Source organism: Aotus nancymaae, unplaced genomic scaffold, assembly GCF_030222135.1.
Source record: "Aotus nancymaae isolate 86718 unplaced genomic scaffold, 86718_ANA_hifiasm-v0.15.2.pri h1tg000022l_1, whole genome shotgun sequence".
In the NCBI taxonomy this organism is placed as follows: domain Eukaryota; kingdom Metazoa; phylum Chordata; class Mammalia; order Primates; family Aotidae; genus Aotus; species Aotus nancymaae.
This window is the reverse complement of record NW_026988435.1, coordinates 5098526-5121826: the sequence shown is the minus strand read 5'-3', so window position 1 is coordinate 5121826 and position 23301 is coordinate 5098526.

Here is a 23301-nt window from a genome sequence, read left to right as displayed (position 1 = left end):
GACAAAAGGCCAATCTAGTCTTCAAAAAGATTTATATACATTTCAAAAAAGAGAAAGTATGGACTTATAAATTTTTCAAGTAAATGATCAAAGAAAAAGAGAAAAAGGAAAATCTTTTCCCTATTTTCCCTTATTTTCAGCAGAGAATTAAGTCTCTAATTCTAAATGTGTATTGGGTCTTTATAATAGAGGAATAGTAGAACCTATGTGTTTGACTTTTCTTAAGAACATTTTTATGATGATTTGGCACTGTTTCCTTTAAAAAGTTTGTCCTGAGGAATCATGCCGTGCTTTCTTCAATTTTATTTTTAATTCTCCATTTGCCTCTCTTTGGGTCAAAGAGAAAATATATATATATATTAATAAGTTGAATGTTAATTGATAAAAATATATCTGATTCAAAATTTACCCTTTTGCTTTATCATTTATTTTCATTTAATCAGTGGATGTTTGATTTTAGCAGGATGAGAAAGAAGCTAATTTAAAAATTCAAATTGAAATCTTGGCATTGCACAGTGTTTGATCAGAGTCACATTAATCGCAGTTCATGTCAAATTTCTCAATGCTGTGAAATATCATTCTGAATAATGACTTGCTTTTCAGGGTTATCAGTTATTAAAATAGAAGTCGAGGAATGGGCTATAACATTTCTATAGTCATGCGTTTCATAGTAAGCATTTTAGTAATCAAGATGAAAGAGTAAGCATTTTTTTGATAGTTTTTCAGAATATTCTCATTCAGTACATATGTATCTTGAAATTATATTGGATCAAAAGTTGTTTGACTTGGGAATGATCTTCTGTTCAGAGCTTGTTTTCTTCTAATTATAATTAGCATTTACTGATGTTACAATATTCCCGTATGGAGCAGAGAACTGAACCAAGGTACAGAAACCATCAACTACCACTTGATGAGAAGAACTTCAAAGTCAGATTGCAAAGGGTGATTAAAAAAAGGGGAATATTTTCAGCCATTTTCAAAATAATCTATGATATGTATTGGAAAACTTGTAATAATCCTCATCATTTTAAAAATCAATAGAGAGTAATAGAAAATTCATCCTTAATAGAAAAAATGTAATCATAAGATTAAATTTGAATCAATGACAAATTATAATACTAAATGAACACTAGATTGAGTGAATTCCTTTGAAATCTTAGAAGTTTAAAATAGATAAATTCTGTTTCCATTTATAAGTACAAATTCAAAATAATGTTGATAATTTTTATATATGCATTAAATGTATATTTTATTACTTGACCACAGTTCATTTATGACCTTCAGATATTGTTAAGTGTTTTTGAGAAAAGAATTTAAATATTATGTGGTAATATGGAGAATGAAGTGCTTTTATTGTAAAAGGAAGCTATAACAATAAATTTCCTGATTTCTACTCTATCGAATAATATTATAAATGTATACTTAGTTTTATATGCCATTTTTTGAGACAGCTTACATAGGATACTAAGCAATAATTTATAGTATAAATTACAAACACTTTGCTATTATGAAATTTATACAATATTTGAATGATTTAGTATCTTTATTATAATGTAGGATTTTCTTAAAACTTTGTCTCTAAATAAGAATCTTTCAAAGTATTTTTGATCATCATTAAGCTCTGTAATCCTGTGCCGTAGTGCAATGGAATCTCATTTTATTATAAGCATATTAGTTCCTTAGAACCACACACAAAAATCTAATTATAACACAACTACTTAAAATTTAATGGTTGGGAAAAATATACAGAACTTGTCTATGGAGTTATTTAGCTATCTAGCAAATAGATGTTACAAAAAGTATTCATATTTTGTATAACGATTTGGATAATGAAAAATAAGTGAAAGGAAGCTAATGTCTTAAAAAATATACTCTGTATACAGGTAGTTCATGCATAAAACAGAAAAGTAATGAAATTATTTTGAATTTTTTGCATTGACTATTTATACCTGCATTTACCTGTTACACATCTCTTACCACAGTCAACAAATACTGAGTACTAGAGAAAGAGAAGAGCTAAAGTTAGAATAGGGATAACAAGTTTATGCTGCAGTTCTGCTTTTCCTATGTGTATTTTTAAGTCATCAGACTAATCATTAAATAATAATAGTATATATTATGATTGTATTTTTAAGGAAACTGTATACTGTGTTCCATAGTGGCTTTACCATTATCCATTCCGATCAATCGTGTATAAAGGTTCTCATTTCTCCACATCCTCACTGACACTTGTTATCTTTTTTTTTTTTTTTGATAGTAGTCATGGTTACAGATGTGAGGTGATACCTCATTGTGGTTTATATTTGCATTCCTCCAATGATTAGTGGTGTTAAGCATCTTTTCATACAGCTGTTGGACATTTGTATGTTTTCTTTGGAGAAATGTCTCTTTAAGCCCTTTGCTCATTTTTAAATCAGGTTTTCTTTTCTTTTTTCTTCCTCCTCTTCCCCTTCTGCTTCTTTCTCCTTCTCCTTCTTTCTCCTCCATCTCCTTCTTCCTCCTCCTTCTCCTTCTTCTTCTTTCCTATTAAGTTTTAAGAGATCCTTATATTCTGCTCATATCGTATGGCTATTAACCATACCATGTTATAGATGGTTTGCAAATAGTTTCTCCCATTTCATAGGATGTCTTTTTCACTCTTGATTGTTTTCTTTGTTGTACAGAAGTATTTCAATATGAAGTAGCCATTTATTTTGGAGGGTTTTGTTGTCTGTTATTGGTGTCAAATTCAAAAAATAATTGCCAAGACCAATGTCAAGAAGTTTTTCCCTTGTGTTTTCTTTGAGAAGTTTTACATTTTCAGATCTTACATTTGTCTTTAATACATTTTGAGTTGACTTTTGTGTATCAGGTAAGATGGGGTCCAATTTCATTCTTTCGCATGTGGAAACTCAGTTTCCCTAGTAGCATTTGCTAAAAAGACTCTAATGAGTCCATGTATATTTTTGGCACCATTGTTGATCAAGTAAAAGTGAATATATGTGCATTTATTTCTAGGGTCTCTATTTTGCTACACTCATTTATATTTATGTCTTTATACCAGTATCATACTGTTTAAATTAATGTAGCTTTATAATATCTTTTAAAATCAGTGAGTACAATGCCTCCAGCTTTTTCTTCTTTCCCAAGACTACTTTGGTTATTTGGAGTCTTTTGTGGTTCCATATGAATTTTAAAATTGGTTTTTCCTATTTCTGTGAAAAATGAAATTGGAATTTGATAGGACTGTATTAAATCTGTAGATTGCTTGAGTAGTAAGATATTTTAATAATATTAATTCTTCCAATCAATGAACATGGGATGTTTTTCCTTTTATTTATGTTTTAGTTTCTTTCATCACTGTTTAATGGATTTTAGTGTACAGGTCTTTCAACTCCTTCATTAAGTTTATTCCTATGTATTTTATTTGGTCAAAATAGTGTAAATGGGCTTGTTTTCTTAAATTTATTTTTGAATAGTTTGTTGTTAATACACAGAAATATATTGAGTTTTTGGATGTTGATTTTGTTTAATTTATTTTTTTGAATTTCATTGCTTTGTTTCTGTTTATTTATTTTTTATTTAGTCTTTAGGGTTTTCTATACATAAGATCATGTCATCTGCAAACAGAGACACTTTTACATCTTCTTTTCCAGTATGGGTGCCTTTTATTTCCTTTTATTGCCTAATTGCTGTAGCTAAGATTTCTAGAACTGAGTTGAATGGAAGTAGTAAGACTGAGCATTTTCATGTTGTTGCTGATTTTATAGGAACAGCTTTATTTTTTCACAATTGAGTATAATGTTAGCTGTGGGCTTCTTATATATGGCCTTAATTATGTTGAGGTGTATTTCTCGTATACCCAATTTGTCAAGCATTTTTATCATGAAAAGGTATAAAATTTTGTTGAATGCTTTTTCTATATTTATGGATGAGTATGTAGTTTTTATCCTTCATTTTGTTAATGTGATGTAGCACATTTATTGATTGTCTTTTGAACCATCCTTGCTCCTTGGGACAAATCACACTTGATTATGTTGTTATAATCTCTTTATTGTACTTCATGCATTTTTCAATCAACCTACAATTAAGCTTTTGTCTTTGCCGTTACAGAAAAATAGTGTTTGTCAAATCAACGATGTTCTTCACTTTGGTATACTACATGTTTCATTCTTAGCGTTTTATTACTTCTGTCAACAGAAATTGATAAAGTTGCTCACTTCCTCATTCTTCAAACACTTTTGTGCATCTTCCTTGATTCATTTCCTATATCATTAGTTGCTGCTTTTCTATCTTCTTTGCTGTTCTCTTTTAATCTCCCTAACTTGTTTACAGTCTCCAAGATTCAACCTTTGAACCACTTCTCTTTCCTAGCTTCACTCACTTATACTTATTTATACTGCTTTAAGTGTTGTCCTATACTTATGACTTTCTACTATACTTATCTAGCTCTGATATTATCCCTCATATACAGACTGGTATATGCATTGTTGAGTTGAGATTTTTAGTCAGGCATACAAAAACACTCAAGAACTAGCATTCAAAAGTTAACTTTTTATTTTCATGTCTTATATTGCAATTTTTTTCAAACATATCCATCTTAGTAAATGTAACTCAAATATTCTAATTGATAGACACAAAAAAATATAGAATTATAATGGGCTAGTCTCTTTCTTTCACTTTACCTCTTAGTAAATATTGTAGGCCAACTTTAGAATGTATTCAAAATCAGAGTGATTTTCACTACCACTACAACCCTGGCCTAAGCTGCCGTCTTTCATATCTGGATTACTGCAATAACTCTCTCACCTGTATCACTCCTTCTGCCCTTGTCCTCCTATAGCATATTCTTCATATAGCAGTCAGCCAATCTGATTTAAATTTCATCATATCACACCTCTATCCAAAAATCTCTAGTAGCTTTCATCACACTCAGAGGAAATAAAATGTCTAACAAGGTTGTGTCAGTCCATTTCTTAGTGGCAACACATGACCTATTCAAACTGGATAAGTGAAACTATTTACAGAGGTCTGATTATTGTTTATGGAGACCAAGAGTAGAAAGTTCAGTCTTGGTCAGGTGCGGTGGCTCATGCCTGTAATCCCAGCACTTTCAGAGGCCAAGGTGGGTAAATCATGATGTCAGGAATTCAGGACCAGCCTGGCCAAGATGGTGAAATCTTGTCTCTACTAAAAATGCAAAAAAAAATTAGCCAGGCATGGTGGTGGGTAATTTCAGCTACTGGGGGAGGCTGAGACAAAGAATTGCTTGAATCCAGGAGACGAAGGTTGCAGTAAGCCGAGATGGCGCCACTGCACTCCATTCTGTGTGACAGAGCAAGATTCCATCTCAAAAAAAAGAAAAGTGTAGTCTTCTGGGTTTTGCAGGTGGAATTTTTTTAGAGAAGTGCGATTCTGAGACTGCATTTAGCATAATTTATAAATTATTATTTATAAATAATAAAGGAGTGCTCTCAGATCCAGGACCAACACCTGTGAAAAGAAAATAAATAAAAAAGAAGCAGGATGGGATAGAACTAAAATCCCAGCACAATGTGAGCTCAAGACAACCACAGCTAACTGTGTGAGGAACCCAGTAGCTAAAATTAGAGTTGCTTGAGTTATGCTGCCCCAGAGGAGGTGGAAGTGGGTAACACATTCTTTGATGAAGGGCGATTTGAATGAAGCATTGAAGTTTCCACCACAAAAGAAGGCCTAGGTCTGCCAGACAAGAAGAAGAATTACTGGCACCAAGAATATGTAGCTGTTTTGAGAGGTCTACATTATAGAAGCTGAGTGTTTAGGTAAAGGATGCTACTATCCTAAGCCAAGCAATGGGATTAAGCCAGGACAAAAATATACTACTGCCCTTTCCTGCTAGCTTCTAGCCTCCAACAGGACCCCCACTCCCCACCCCATTGGTCAATTCAGATATCAAGACTGCCTGTTGATGTATGTAGCAAATAGAGGCTTGACTGCTGGTTTGCAAGACAAGATAGACAAGGGTTGTGAGTAAATGCAATAAAAAATAAAAGAATGTTTGCTTCTGGATCAGCATTCTTTAAAGTTTTATTTTACCTTTACTTCTGCTATACCATATTTCCTTCTAGAGTTCATCTTTTTTCAATTAGGAAAACAAAGTTTATACCAGATAGTTTTATAGAGAAAATACAGGGAACAAATTACAGATGGAAAAACTGAAAGTTCAAACTGAGGAAATAGAGGAAACATAGTATTAGTAAGTGTAGGAAGTGGCAGTCTAAGACAGGAAGAATAAAATGACAAAGTGATATTATCAGAGGCCAAAAGTTGGTGCCACCTTTTATATGCTTGATCTGTTGTAGGGGTGCCAGATTGGAGCTGGACCATAGAGATGACACAGTTATTTTAAAGAAGCTCTCTAAATGTGTAGGGTTGCTCTGTGCATTTTTCTCCTTCTCCTCCCCTATAATCTCCTTGGGCTAAAACTAACAGGAAGACAAAAGGAAAGTTAATCTAGAAAATGCAGAGGCAGAGAACTGACATAAGATAGAAAAAGACAATTACCAGCCACCTTCTCTTCTCTCCTTTTCAACTTTACTTACTTCTCTCCAAGCAGCATCATGACTAAAGCACATGTTCCAGATCAATTGCACCAGAATGTCTGCTCTGCCACTTACTAGTGTGTGAGCCCTAAGGAACTGTTTCAGCTACCTTACCTTCGCCTTACCTACTAAGTGAATATGGTAATAATAAGACCTGCATACTAAAATGGCTATAGGATTTAAAAGAGAAAATGCACATAAAGTTCCTGGAACAGTGTCAGGCATACAGACAATTTAATACATTCCAGCTATTATTATTTTTTCCCTGTAAACGTTAAGATAAATGTGAGAGAAGACCCAGTTTATAAGGAGAAAAGAGTGGGAAATAGCCTTTGGATTCCAGGAATGTTGCAGTTCTGATTATTAGTATAGTTTTTAGTAGTGTCTCGACTCTAATCTAGTATCACACCAGAATCATCTAGGGATCTTGTTAAAAATGAGTATCTTGGGCAACATCAATTCTACGTGTAGTATAATTTATAGGGCATAGAACATTTAACAAGTTTTTTGGGTAACAGTATGCACAAAACATTTAAGAAACACTGCCAAATGAATCCTGAGAAAACAACTCCCCCTTCCTTTTTTCTCCCATTTACTGAATGAGCTGCATATGGAGGTATTTGGATTTGTAAGTGATTGCATGGGCATCTCTTCTGGGATCCAGGTAACAGGTTTCACTACCTAGTCATCACAAATTTGGAATTGGTTTATGTTTTAACTTTGGTGCCTCTCGTAAATTTTTCTCTCCCCTTTGGCTATTTTCACTCTTACTGGAAACAACAAAAACAGCAATACTATATTTGTGCTTTTATTAATATCCAAGGGAGTGATGAAGTTGGTCAAGCTGACCTCAAATATTTTGATAGGTTTTGTTGCTGTTGTTTTTAAAAGAACACTGTTTTTAGAGAATAAGCATCCAACATATTCTACGGGAATACTGAAATATCATGGATTCAGCAAAACCTTTAAAAAATACTCAAGTCAAACATGTGTCTGTCTGCTGCATTGTTATGATTCTTTTCTTTGCTGGTACACAGCTTTTTCTTGCTTTAAACAATTTTTATATATCAAGTTTTCCTCACGTGTCACATAACCACAGAATTTACACTCATTAAGCCTCACACTTTATACTGTTAAAAATTAGTTTTTATAATTAAAACCCAGAAAAAGTATACTGAAGAATGGGATGCTTTTAAATGTATAAAATAGTATCTGTAATCTGAGGATGCAGTATTTTTTGCTCAATCATATAATCCAATGTTTACTGTTCAATCCTAGATTTATAAAATAAATATAATGTTATTTATGTTGCTGCTTTAGCTCAGCAGGCATAAAGACCATTTCATGATGGAAAAACTCAACAAATTAGTAGAATGATTGACTCATAAGGTAACAGACATATCAATTAAGCTAAAATCAAGATTAGTAAACTGATTTCATTTTGTTTCATTCAAGTTAAATCAAATTTATCATAACTGAAGTAGTTTTACATATGTCAGTCATTGAAATGACTCCCCAATCATAGTCAAAATGAAAATATGCTATACAATATGCACATTTATGAAACTCCCAAAGGATCCAACGTACACTTAATTTCTAGACCTCATTCTCATGATCATAACTTGTATTATTTTTTCGTCTTCATTTGAAGTAAGTTAGGAGTGGAATTATTTAGAGTTTATCCCAGTTTTTAGGCATTCCTAGAACGTGTCTTAATCAATTGCATTTTTTTTTCTGTATCTGACATCCCATATAACATTGATGGCTCTCAGAATATGTTTTTCTTTAAGTATTTTCCATCGGAGGTACTTAGACTTTGACACAGACCCATAGAAATTTTCAGGTGAATAACAATATATGTGACCTTAATTGCTTCAAAGATCCTTATTATTATTCCAGTTCCTCTTTCTATGAAATAACAAGTAAATTCAGCAAAAACTCTTACTTACAAATGTGTTTCCTAAACCATTGTTAGATCACCATGTCTCAACAACCTGTCTTTTTTCAAAGTTTACACACTATTTATTTAAAAAACATCCTTAACACTCTCATCTACTATTGTCTAGGATAGTTGCCGAACTTGTAAAAAGACTGTAGCACAAAATTCACGTCTCCTCCCGAATCTCTTTCCTTTGTTTACATTAACAGAAGAATTGATCATTTTAAAGTATGTTTGATATACATTGACTTCTTCCACATTTATGAATATTTCATCTATTTCTTTTCAGCTATCATTGGATTGAAACAACACAAAATACTTTTAGCTAGAACTAGTCTACTTCTAATATTTAAAATAAGATAAAACTTCACTTCTTCTACACTAAGCACACTATAGGCTCTTCTAAAAAAAAATTGACTGGTTACTAATTTTCTACAAAATTAAGTGAAAATTCTCTGGCTGATACAGAGATTATCTACAAAGTTACCTAAATTTATCTTTCTAATCTTTGTCTGAATAATTTTATTTATAATTCCTAGATTATAGTAGCCCTTTTATAGCCAATGCTTGTATATTGTTCTTGGCTGACATGTTTCCTGTACCAAAAGAGGACTTAATCTTGTCTATGTTCTAATATTCTTTAAGAAAATATTTCAATATGAGGATCCTATAGAGGATGTCTTTATCGAGCGAAACAAGTACTATTTACATTATTGTTGTAAATAGTAGCATTGAGGGAATGTGTTCTCTTTCCAGGGTCCACAAGGGGGCGTAGTTTTAAGGACAAGAACTTCCCAGGGCCATGCCCCGGTCCCATCTCTCTCCATCCAGGAGATTTAAGAATTTATGTTTAAATTTCGTGGGCTGGGGAATAAACTAAGAGTCAATCACCCCAGCAGAAGTTTAAAGGAACTCCTTTCATTGGCCAGAGAAATTTGGGAAGGTGAGAATTTCTCCCAGGATAAATTCCCCTGCTCCTTCACCCATGCCAGATTTCCAGCTCTCTGGAATCCCCTCCCACATAGTGGGAACTCTCATTCCCCTCCTGAATATCCCCTCTGGGGTCCCACTTCCACACACTCTTAGTGGAAGTTTTCTCTCTTCTTTTCCTTTTTTTTTCCTCTGCCTAAATAAATCACTTTCTACAAACACTTTGAGTCTGGTAAGACTCAAAGAACCAAGACCAAGAACCTGGAGAAACATCTTCTCAGGGGAACTGAGGGCTCCCCTGAACCCCTGAACTCCAACAGTATTTTTAGGTAAGAAAAAGAACATGAAACAATTTTCTATTGTTTAAGGCTGTTAAGATTGTTTACTATCTCTGGAACATAATAGTTTTCTCCTCAAATGTGTAAATTCAAATAACAATAAATGAAATGAAGCAAATGATAAATATAAATACCTTTTTCTTTCCATTCCAATAACTTCCCCACAGTTTAGGTTATCAGCAAATGTCATTTGGATCCCTAGCCAAATTGTTGTTCCTAGAAAATAATTATCTGCACTATGGTAAGAGTTATTGTTGTAAAATTTAAATATGATTAGAGCATACCTTTAATAATTATAAGTGTAACATTCAATATTTGAGTGGTTTCACATTACTGAAATATGGATTTCAGTTTATGAATGTGGCTTCCAAGGCTTTGAGGATATTTTGTACTATTTAACTCTTTTCCACTCCTCTTTTTAATATCTACCTCTTGAATTCTATAACTTCACTTTCACGGGACATCTTGTAGTTATTCTAACTTCTTATGTTCTTTCACTCCTGGCCATGGCACATTTTATTTTCTTAATCTGGAGGATAATTTTCTATTCCCCCACAATAATCTTTGTTTAATAATTTGTTAATTTTACTTCAAATACTAGTCTATATATCACTTCATTTATGAATCTATTCCTTTAGAAGCCATTCTGAGTACTACAATAACACTATACTTCCAGTATAATAAATGCCATACTCTTTAATTTTTGCTCATCTACTTCCTCTGGTATAGTATTCGTTCACTCAGCCCAGGTAGCATACGTTGATTATGCTTTACTGATTCATTATCACCCAAGATAGTTTTAGGAACATAGTAATCATCCAGTCAACATTTTCTGTATAAATGGATGTGGATTCGTGGACAAAGTTTTAAAATTTATGAAATTTCAGATTGTAGATTAAATTTAAAAATTTGGGGAAGGGACCTCCCTTCCCCATATACACATTGTGTTGTCCATTGTGTTGCTGTAAAGAAATACTTAAGGCTTGGTAATTTATAAAGAAAAGAGATTTATTTGGCTCACAGTTCTGCAGGCTGTACAAGAATCATGGTGCTGGGTGAGTGCCTCAAGCTGTCTCCACTGGTGAAATGGGAAGGGGAATTGGTGCATGCGGAGATTACATGGTGAGAGAGGGAGTAAGAAAGAGAGGAGAAGTGCCAGGCTCTTTTGAATAACCAGCTCTCTTGGGAGCTGGTAGAGTGAGAACTCCTTTATTACTGTGAGGACAGCACCAACACATTCATGAGATCTCCACCTTGTAATCCAAACACTTCCCTCTAGGCCCCACCTCTAACATTGAATATTAAATTTCAACATGAGATTTGGAGGGCAGACATGCAAACTGTAGCACACACATATAACTGAAAACATGTTTAATTAAATTTATGGAACTTAAGCCGGGTCAAAGTGCCGATAGAGGAAATAACTGTCTAATGGTTTTGAATGTTAGGCTGTTGATGGTGATGCACATATCCCTAATAGAATTAAGAAAGAAGCCAAAATTTCACTAACCCACAGCCCTTTACCCGGAAGTTTGTATCAACCATTGGAAATAATCTGCTCTAAAAATCTAGATACATTTATGTACAGGAACGCTGCAAGGCTAATTCCTTGTCCAGGCATGAAATGCAAAGAATACCTGGTGTTCCTGAACCAAGTAACTCTTCTTTACTTTAAGGAGCCATGGCTCAATAGAGTTTACTAGAAAAGTAAGTTAAAATAAAAATAAGGAAATGAGGTGAAATATTTGTTGAGAGTGTATTTGATAAGTATTAGGAAAACCTAAAGAAGGCAGATTTCATTAAGCATTCCAAGCATCTATGTCACGGCATAGCTGAGGGGATCTCTGCTCTCAGAACTTTCTTTAAACTAGTGGGCACAGCTGTATGTATGTGTTTTTCAGTTTTCTTATCATCCTGCTCAGACGTCATCTTTTGAGCTTACTATATTGCATGAAGAATATATTGAACAACTTCTCTAATATATCTAAGATCTGGAGGACAAGTAACCCATATATGATGTGTTGACACCCTCAACAGAATGCCTAGCTTGATGTTTATTGATGTAAAGTTAATTGAATTTTTATTCTTCCTTCTTTCTCAATATGTTTCTTCTTTTTATTTCTCTCAACTGGTTGTCTACGGTTCTATTTTTTACTCTAACATCAGTCATCAAAATTCATTTCTTTTCTGCCTAAAATATCAAATATCAATCATTTACAGTTTTTCAGTTGCATGTAAAGATACTTTCATCTGGTGGTAGTGGCTATGACAGGGGACGCTGCCACCCAGAGCACTCTTCATCTGTAGAGGTACAGTTCTAAAATATCGATTTATGGAAGTCAGCAATCCCAAGAGGACCCACAGACCCTCTGAAGGAAGGGGAGTGCTCCTGCAGGACCTGGGAGACACCACAAATACTGTGAGTGCCCCAATGGTGTAAGTGGGTAAGAGAGAGCCTCATCTCCCAAACACACACACCCACTGGTGAAACTGAAGAAGCCACAGCAAGACCTGCTGAAGGGGAGTCTGAGCTCAGGCACGACAAGCCCTGCCCCTTCCTGATGACCCTTGCTCTGTCACCCAGGCTGGAGTGCAGTGGCACGATCTCAGCTCACTGCAACCTCTACCTCCTGGGTTTAAGCGATTCTCCTGCCTCAGCTTCTTGAGTAGCTGGGATTACAGGGCATGCCACCATGACCAGCTAATTTTTGTATTTTTAGTAGAGACGGGATTTTACCATGTTGTCCAAGCTGGCCTCGAACTCCTGACCTCAAGTGATCCACCTGTCTCTGCCTCCCAAAGTGTTGGGATTACAGGCATGAGCCACCGCATCTGGCCCTATAGCTAATAATTCAATACTGTACATTTCAATATTGCTAAGAGAGGAAATCTTAAACATTCTCATGAGAAAAAAATAAATATTTGAGGGTATGGATAGGTTATTGAGCTTGATTTACTCATTCCACAAAAAAATAACAAAAAATCGTAGCATCACTTTGTACCCTACAAATGTATACAACTATAATTTGTCAATATTTACTAAAAAAAAAAAAAGTAAACTTAAGGGTTCTGATGGTCAAGACTCTTCTCTGACATCACTGAATTTAAACTGCAGTCTTCTCTGTTCAGCATAAGGTTTATGGTCTTCATGAAGACAAAGTTTGTGTGGAAATAAATATTTAGACAGGGGTTGTTGCTGTTCCACTTTGGCACAGAAGTTGGATCTTGAAGGCCATAAGTGATGAGATTTAAATGCTACATGATGAGAAGTCTAATAATGCTAGATGATGAGAAGTCTAGTAGAGACAAAGGAGCTTTGAAGTTAAAACAAAAGTTTGGTATGATATTTATTTTACTTATTTTCTAATTATGTATAACACAGTATGGCCCCTGCCTGAATAACTCAAATAAAGTCATTTGTTATTAACAAGTTATATTATTTTATATAAATTTATACAAATATTGTTACTCTGGAAATTTGCCATGTTTCATGACAGAAAACTCATTTTTACTGATGTTTCTATTTAACCACCTGTTTTGTTTTACACTTTAAAAATTATTACAATTAGAAAACATAAGATATTACTTGCTCAATAAGATCCATCTGGAGTCTATGACTATCCTCAATCTTAAGATTTGCTATGCTTTGGGTGTGACATGTTTGTCCTTACCAAAACTCATGTTGAGATTTGATTCCCAACACTGTAGATTGGGGAGGTAGGACCTGGGCCTATTGGGAAGTGTTTGGCCTATGGGCTGGATCCATCATAAAAGTCTTGTTGCTGTTCCTGTGGTAGACATTTCTTGCTCTCACAAGACTAGATTACTTCCCCTCAGACTGGATTAGTTCCCTTGAGAAGGAGTTGTTTAAACCGGGATACCCCACAGGCTTCTCTCTCTTTGCATGTGTCTGCTTCCCCTTTCACCTTTTTTACTATGTTGCAATGCAGCACTGATGACCTAGTCAGAAGCCAGAGCCATGCCATTAAACTTCTCAGCCTGCAGAAACAAGAGCTAAATAAACCTCTTTACCCAGTCTCAGGTATTATTTCATAGCAACATAAAGTGGACCAAGCAAACTAACACAGGAACAGAAAACCAAATACCACATGTTCTCACTTGTAAGTGAAAGCTAAATAATGAGACCACATAAACACTTAGAGAGGAACTACACACACTGGGGCCTATCATGGGATGAAGAGTAAGAAGAGGGAGAAGATCATGAAAATAACTAATGGATATGAGGCTTAATACCTGGGGGACGAAATAATCTGCATGGCAACCCCCCATGACACACATTTAGTTGTAAGAAACCAGTGCATCCTACACATGTACCCCTGAGCTTAAAATAAAAGGTAAGAAAAAGAATAATAAATACCCACTAAAAATATTGGACTAAGAAAAGGTGTCATCAAAGAATACGTAGCTGCTGCTACCATATCTGCCTAAAGCATATCCTGTATATTATTAATGTTGTCTTTCTAGTTCTACTCTTTATTTTGTTCCTTTTCAACACCTTCCCTTCAAGTTTCTATGGGAAATCAAAAGGGGAAAAAAGTCACACAAAATTCACTACAGTCGCCTTGAAACATTATTTTAATTGTGAGGTTTAATTCTGGGAGAGTTTTTAATCTCATCACAGATAGTGATATGTCCCATTTAAGAAGAAAATTACAACATTTTTAAATGTAAGATTTGAAATTGGGTTTTGCTTACATATGCAACTGCATCATTTGATCTTGCTTCTATATGAAACTATTTGCAAAGAACTATTACTATATTTTGAACTTATATCTCATTTGTGATACATACATATATGTATGATACAGTATGACTCTGTGTCCCCAACCAAATCTCACGTTGAATTATGATCCTCAGTGTTAGAGGAGGGGCCTGATGGGAGGTGATTGGATCATAGGGATAGATTTCCCGCCTGCTGTTCTTTTGATAGTGAGTGAGTTCTCACAAGATCTCTTTGTATAAAAGTATGTAGCACTTTTGCCTTCACTTCCTCTTCCTCCTGCTTCACCATGTGAAGAAGGCGCTTGCTTCCCCTGCACCTTCTGCCATGATTGTAAGTTTCCTGAGGCCCCCTCCACATGTTTACTGTACAGCCTGCAGAACTGTGAGTCAGTTAACCTCTTTTCTTCATAAGTTACTCAGTCTCAGGTAGTTCTTTATAGCAATGTGAAAATTGACTAATAAAATGTATGTATAAATATACACATGTATGCATACACACATATATACATACATATGTGTTTATATACATGGAGTAAAAACTCTCCTATAATTAACCCTCAATTAAAAGTATAGTTTCAAGGTAATCATATATATGTACATGTGTACTTATATATATGTGTGTGTGTGTGTGTGTGTATATATAGATATATCCATGCTGCTCATAGTAAGTTTGATACTTTAGTTTCATTCAATTATTTGTTAAGGATTTGAAATATTTAGTTAATTGCAGAACAAACAATTGAGGAAAACCTTAGGAATTACTTTTCCTTGGGACAATTTAGTGTTGGTATGGCAGTAATAGGAAGAAGCAACTTGTTTTAGGAAAAAACTTTTTCTCTTCTAACACTCCTTATCTCATGTGCAGACATTCATATCTCAAAGTAAAATGCTATTAGAAATCAAAACAAAATAAGATTACACTATATCCATGACATGAGGCATCTTTTAAAAACATAATTATTGCTTTCATTTTTTACTTCTTCACTTAAAATTCAAAGGGAAAAAGTATCTATTATCTGTAGGAGGAAGGCATATAAATTCATATTTGATAAGTGTAAGTTCTCATGAAAAAGAAACAAATAACATAAAACAAAAGCAGATTTAAAGAGACCTAATTTAATTCAGTATCTTAGAGAAATTTAAAAATATTTACAGTGAGTTAAAACAGGTAGATTATTTTTCCACATTTCACTTGTAACTTTTTTTCATTTCTTGACATTTAAAAGCACATTTACATTTTTATTTTATTATCTTAAGAAGTAGAATCGGTTTGTTTTCAGTTAAACAATAGAACCTTACTGGTTTCCAACTGGGCCCCAGCCATTTTCCAGTTGAAACATCACATATTTTACTTGTGTTTTTCACGGCCAATTTAAGGACAACAGAAACGGTACAGGTAAACCAGCTTCTCTTTGAAGGACTTTCTAAAGAAGACTTTAATTCTAGACAAGCATTTCCTAGAGTATATTCCACAAAATCTTTATTGCAGATTTAGACTTGAATATGTATTACCTCATTGGAAAATATTATGTCACTGAAACTGGAGAAGCCTGAGTTAAAACTGAACTATTAACTGTGTACTACAAGATCTCTGAGATTTGTCTATATTGCTAATTATTATAAAGAATAAAGAAGCAATTTATTATGTAATATCAAATTATTGAACAGTGTACAATTTTATGGATATTATTAATTATGCATCTACCCAGAACATTTAGGAAAATTGTTTTTGTAGATAATAAGTTTTATTGCAAGTCTACAAGTAAAGATATTATTTATTTGGTATAGAAGAACCTATTCATTTTGGAGCTTTCCTTAAATTGAGTGACAAGATAACCAAAAAAGTTTGGTAGCTTCCAGGGCATCTGAAGCAGTGATGCTGTTTAGGGGCGTCTAGAGATCAGGATCAACACTTGTTCTGCTGATATAGATTTGGGAGCCATTAGCCTATGGGAAGTTATTAAGTATAGAGAAAATTATTACAGTTTTGGTCCAGAGGACAAGATCTCAAAAAGAGAAGAAAGGTCTCAGACTGGAATGCTAGAGAACATCAATATTTAAGAAACACGTGAAAAGAGGTGTCAAAAGGAAAGCTAAAAAGTCATGAAATAGACTGGCAGAAAGGAAAAGTAAATGTTAGGAAAAGATCATTCCTATTTGATTCTATGTAACAGCTTGATAAGTTGACACAGAGGGAGGAGAATGATGAAAAAAAAGCATGTATTTAGAGAAGTATTACTGAATTATAGGGCTTTTATGTGATTTTCTAGGGTCTTTTTAATTTGTCAAAGAAAATCAAGCTAAATAGCATACGTTTTCTTCTTTAAACCATTTTTGTGTGTATGCTTGTGTGTCTGTGTGTATAAAATAGGCTTGTAAATACATTAAACTGTTTTTACTAATTTACACAGCAGTCATATTCTATTATAGTCAGGGTTAGTTATACTGTGGTAATTAGTAGTAAATAATTTATTTATAAAATATTAAAATGATTCCCAAGGACTTGAACTTTATTAATTTTTTTAAATTATAATTTTGAAAAATTGCACACATTTGTAAAACACAAATAACAGTAGAATGGGTCCAGGTGTATTTATCATCAAATTTTCAGTAATTATTATCATATCTTTTGACTTATATTTTAGAACACATATTTATAAGAATTCTATTTTTTAAAAAAATTAGCTGCCACATCATTATTGCTGATTTAAAAAAAAATTTTAAAAGCAATTAAACACTAATTAGATAACTGGAATATCTGAAATCCTAGGTCAAGTAATGTGTATTTTTAAGATGTGTTTAAAGTGTTCAGAATAATAATATAAAACAAGCTCTGTTTGTTACTGGTGTACCATTCTTTCTAGGCCCTCTCAAGCTAAAATAGTTAAGAAATACATGCACATATATTAAACTTTATGTACACATCTCAATAACTATTTCTATATATAATGTCTGTATCTGTATTAAGCTAAACATGAGTTCATACAGATGTCTCTAACTCTAATCTATTACCATACGGTTTATTCTAGCCTCCTCTCTGATCTGTAAACTCCCAGTCTGACAATGAGAACCTGGCTTTTAACATCTGCCATCCACATACTGAATTGCGTAATTTTATGATTGATGTGTGCCAGTTTCAGAACTGTTAATTCATACCCACAAGAAAATCACTTTAACAACTAGAGCATAGTGCTTGGGTACAGTTTCTTCTAGTTTTATGGATGCTGTCTATTTCTAAAGTTACTTAGGTCAGCACCTCTCTCCCAATCCATCATCTTCAGTGAGGTTGTTTTATGCATTTAATATAGTTAGATTGTGTTGTTACATTCTGAGTTCCATTGAGGGATTCTTCAGACTTTTAGATTATCTTTATTATAATTTTCATAAAATACAGTTTACATTTTGTATAATGTTAATGGGTTTTGACAAACACATGATGTCATGTATCCAATATTACAGTATCTTGGAGCACAATTTTAAGTCCTAAAAATTTCCCTGTTCTTTACCTTTGCAATATTTACTCTCCTACACTCAAACCCTTGATAACCACTGTTTTTTTTTTTTAACTATATCTATGGTTTTGCATTTACAAAATATAATGTAATTGAAATAATACAGTATGTATCTTTTTCTTAGGCTTTTTTTTTCACTTAGCAGTACGCATTAAACCTTCAACCATATATTTTCATGGCTTGATAACTGATTTCTGTTTATCCTTGAATAACATCATTTTCATTGTAGATACCACATTTTGTTTATCCATTCATCTATGGAAGGATATCTTGGTTACTTGTAGTTTATGGTGATTAAAAGTAATGATTCTATAAACATTTGTGGACAGATTTTTGTGTGGACATAGGTTTTCAATTCATTTGCATAAATACTTAGGAGGATTATATAGTAAGACTATGCTTACTTTTGTAATAACTGCCAAACTGTTTTCAAAAGTGGTTTACCACTGTGAATTTCCACTATCAATGAAGGATATTTCTTCTGGCACTGTGCAATCACCATCCACTGATTATTTTCTATTTCTATTTTTATACTTTGACTATTCTAATAGACTTGCAATACATCTCATTGTTTTATTTGGAATTGTTTAATAATGAATAATAATTAATCATTTTCTTATGTTTATTTGCATTTAATATCTTACTTGGTAAAACATCGGTTCAGATTTTTAATTGAAATGTCTTCTAATTGTTGATATTTTAAGTTGCTAACCTTTAACAATTCTTTCTATATTTTGAATATAAGTACTTTATAAGAAATTTATTTTTCAAATGCTTTCTCTTAGACTATTGGTTGTTATTTCATTTTTGTAACAGTGTATTTCTCACAGCAGAAAGTTTTTATTTTAATAATGCTCAATATATCAAGTTTTTTAATGAATTGTGGTTTTGGAGTTGTATCTAAAATCTCATCACTAAAAGCCAGGCCACATAAATATTCTGTTGTTTCCTTCTAAGAAATTTAATCTTTTGCTTCATATTTAGGCCAATAAATCATTTGAATTAATTTTTGTAAAATAATGTATACTATGTATTTAAGTTCTTTTTTGAGGAATGGCAGGGGTATTGATATTCAATTGTTTCAGCATTATTTGTTGAAAAGATTATCCTTTCTCTTTTGAGTTGCCTTTCAGCCTTTTCCAAAAACCTATTGACTACATTTGTGTAAATCTATTCTTTTCTTTTGATTTACATGTTGATTCTTTCATAAATACTATTTTGCCATGATTGTTGTAGCTTTATAATAAATCTTCAGATTTGGGCAGTATGAACCTTCGAACTCTTCTTCAGTATCATGGTCTTTCTAAGTGTTTTAGAGAAAAAACTCAAGTGATGGACTGAAGGTAACAACAGGGCTTTAAATAAATCAGCAAAGAATGCAACATGACCTAAAGATTGATCCACACAAATTCTCTATACTTTCAAATATGGCTCTGAGAATACTTAAGTTGCCATGTGGCACTTGGGTAGGTAGAAAAGATATAATTAAAACTTAACTAATTTGAGAATGACTTTACCCTCATTTTCTCATTGCAGTTCAGAAAAGAATACTGAATATTTCTGACATCTAACTGTGGTTTTGGGAAATTGCTTTTCCAAAGAACTAAGTAAACAAAACAATATGGAAATCCTGACACCAGAAGTTTAAATATTAAGGAGAATAAAACTCTTACATAATAATTCATTATAATAACGACAGAATCTTCCTTCCACAAGTGCAAAAAAATCTAATAAATACGCTTTATTTGGAGTTTTCAGTAGGGCAGGGCAACTTCGAATGTATTTTTTAAAAACCAGTTCAGCATGAGTACTTACCAAACCAAAGCACCTTTACAGACCTGGACTGCCTTCATTGATTCATGCTTGCTATACATCAAGCCTAGCTTTCTCTTTTGTCACAGAAGAGAGTGGGAAATTCAAATCCCTTCCAACAATGTAAAGAAGTGATATTACCAGTAACTCAATTGTCTTTCAGTGCCAAACCAAAATAGAGATTCTCCTGGAATTTGATCTTACATATCCCTGATCTTTGAAATGATTTTTCTAATTACCTTAGGTTTAATTTTTCTGAAAACAGAATTGATAGATCTACTTTATGTTTACTGAGCTTCTGTTCACCATGTAAGAATTTAAAAGAAATTTCTGTCAAAAGGAAAAAAAAACGATTTACTTCATTTGATGTGACTGTTATATCCATCATAAAATCAGCTTGCAGTAGTTCAACTCATAAAAGGTATTCTAAAAGAATCTTGATAAGTTGAAAAGGCTATTTTTGCAGTTTTGTTTCTTTAAGAATTAATTGGGTTTTTAGTTTTTCTCTGAAATGCTCAGGCTGTTTGAAAAATAAAGGCCTAATTATAAATTCAATTTGTGTGGGAATGAATAGTACTTTAATTTCCATAAGATAAAAGTAGATCTTGTATTCTTACAATTTTAGCTGATACCAACTATAAATCTAAATTATTAATATTGTTGTTTCAGAAAAGCATGCTATCATAAAGGGATGTTTTTAGGCAGACCAGAAATATACAATCTATTAAATAAGTAAACCATAAGTTATTAAGCACCTGCCACATGCAAATTATTGTGATAGATGCTGTAGAGATTATAATAAAAGAATGAATGCTCACAAAAATCTCATGATCAAGTTTACACAGATAAAATTTTGCTTGTGATAAATGACTATGAAGCTTATTTCAATATGAAAAGTGATTTCTGAAGTTTTGTTATGATTTCATTAAAAACAAAGTTAAATCAAGAACAAGTAAACCAATTATTAAAAACCTGTCTGTAAGTCTAAAAAGATTTGCTATTTTCTTTAGATATTTTGGGGTACTGCAGTGATACTTAAATTATATTTAAGAGTGTGGCCAAAATAGAACTAATCTGAAATTCTTCATTTAGATATTTCTGACACTACTTAATAAAGAATAAAGCAAAACAAAAATTCTCCACATATCCAACAAAAATATTCATTAAAAAATTAAATGAATCATATTGATTCTGTTATTAACACATCAAATATATCAGCTTGGTCAATTTAGTAAAAAATAAAAATAAAGTTCAGTGATTTAAGGAGCCTATCTGGTTATTTTTGTCATGTGGTGTCTCCCTAGTAATCCCCAATTAAAAAATAATAAATTTAGTCATAGTCACCTTTTTATTTTTCATCTGATTAATGTGATGTCTCATACATGCAAGCAAAATACCTTTTTCTGTTGCCTTAATGCCTCTTTACAATGGACCCGATGGGAGATAAGCAGATATTAGACACACAGGTTGATAAATTACTTAAGGAAATTTAGTAAATCAATGTTGAGACCAAATATAAAAAAGAGTGCCATTATTGTTACTGGTTACAGCAAAATACCTGGGGAGCATTTTGGAAATTAACATCTGGTCATTGTAACTCAGTATAGATTCCATTATGGTAACTTTCATTGTTTTGGGGCAGAACTTTCATTTATGACGGTTTACTTGAGAGTACTGACTGTGTTTCAATTTGCCAAAGTAAGATACTCTTGTTTTCTTACACTGTCTTCTATGTGCGTCAGAAAAATAATACCTTTTTCAGAAATTTTGACCTAATGGTGTTTGATATTAGGTATTTTTTTACACATAAGATTTATTCAGTGAAAAGAGAACACTTTCTAATCATTTTTTGTCTCAAGATATTGAATGTTTCTTATCTTTCTTCTGCTAGCTTTTGAGGTTTTTTTGATCTTGCTCCTTTACCTCTTTCAATTTTGATGATACAGTATCAATTTTAGATCATTCCTCACTTCTCATGTGGGTATTTATTGCTCTAAATTTCCCTCTAGACACTGCTTTAAATGTGTCCCAGAGATTCTGGCATGTTGTGTCTTTGTTCTCATTGGTTTCAAAGAACATCTTTATTTCTGCTTTCATTTCATTGTTTATCCAGTAGTCATTCGGGAGCAGGTTGTTCAGTTTCCATGTAGGTGTACAGTTTTGAGTGAGTTTCTTAATCCTGAGTTCTAATTTGATTGCACTGTGGTCTGAGAGGCTGTTATGATTTCTGTTCTTTTGCATTTGCTGAGGAGTGATTTACTTCCATGTGGTCAATTTTAGAGTTAAGTATGATGTGGTGCTGAGAAGACAAGAAATAATTAAGATCAGAGCAGAACTGAAGGAGATAGAGACACAAAAAACCCTTCAAAAAATCAATAAATCCAGGACCTGTTTTTTTTTTTTAAAAGATCAACAAAATAGACAGACCACTAGCCAGACTAATAAAAAAGAAAAGAGACGAATAGAATAGATGTAATAAAAAATGATAAAGGGGATATCACCACCGATTCCACAGAAATACAAACTACCATCAGAGATTACAATAAACACCTTTATGTGCATAAACCAGTAAATCTGGAAGAAATGGATAAATTCCTGGATTCTTGCACCCTCCCAAGAATAAACCAGGAAGACATTGAAACCCTGAATAGACCAATAACAAGGGCTGAAGTTGAGGCAGGAATTAAGAGCCTACGAACCAAAACAAGTCCATGTCCAGACGGGTTCACAGCCAAATTCTACCAGACATACAAAGAGGAGCTGGTGCCATTCCTTCTGAAACCATTCCAAACAATACAAAAAGAGGGAATCCTCCCTAACTCATTTTATGAGATCAGCATCATCCTGATACCAAAACCTGGCAGACATACAACTAGAAAGAAAACTTCAGGCCAATGTCCATGATGAACATTGATGCAAAAATCTTCAATAAAGTACTGGCAAACGGAATGTAAGAGCACAACAAAAAGCTTATCCATCAGGATTAAGTAGGCTTCGTCCCAGGGATGCAAGGCTGGTTAAACATACACAAATCTATAAACATAATCCATCACGTAAAAATAACCAAAGACAAAAAAATCACATGATTATCTCAATAGATGCAGAGAAGGCCTTCTACAAAATTCAACAGTCCTTTATGCTAAAAGCTCTCAATAAACTAGGTATCGATGGAGTGTATCTCAAAATAATGAAAACTATTTATGACAAACCCACAGCCAATATAATACTGAATGGGCCAAAACTGGAAGCATTGCCTTTGAAAACTGACACTAGACAAAGATGCTCTCTCTCACCTCTCCTATTCAATATAGTATTGGAATTTCTAGCCAGAGAAACCAGGCAAGAAAAAGAAACAAAAACTATTCATTTAGGAAAGGAGGAAGTCAAATTGTTTCTATTTGCAGATGAAATGATTGTATATTTAGAAGACCCTAATGTCTCAGCCCAAAAGCTCCTTAAGCTGG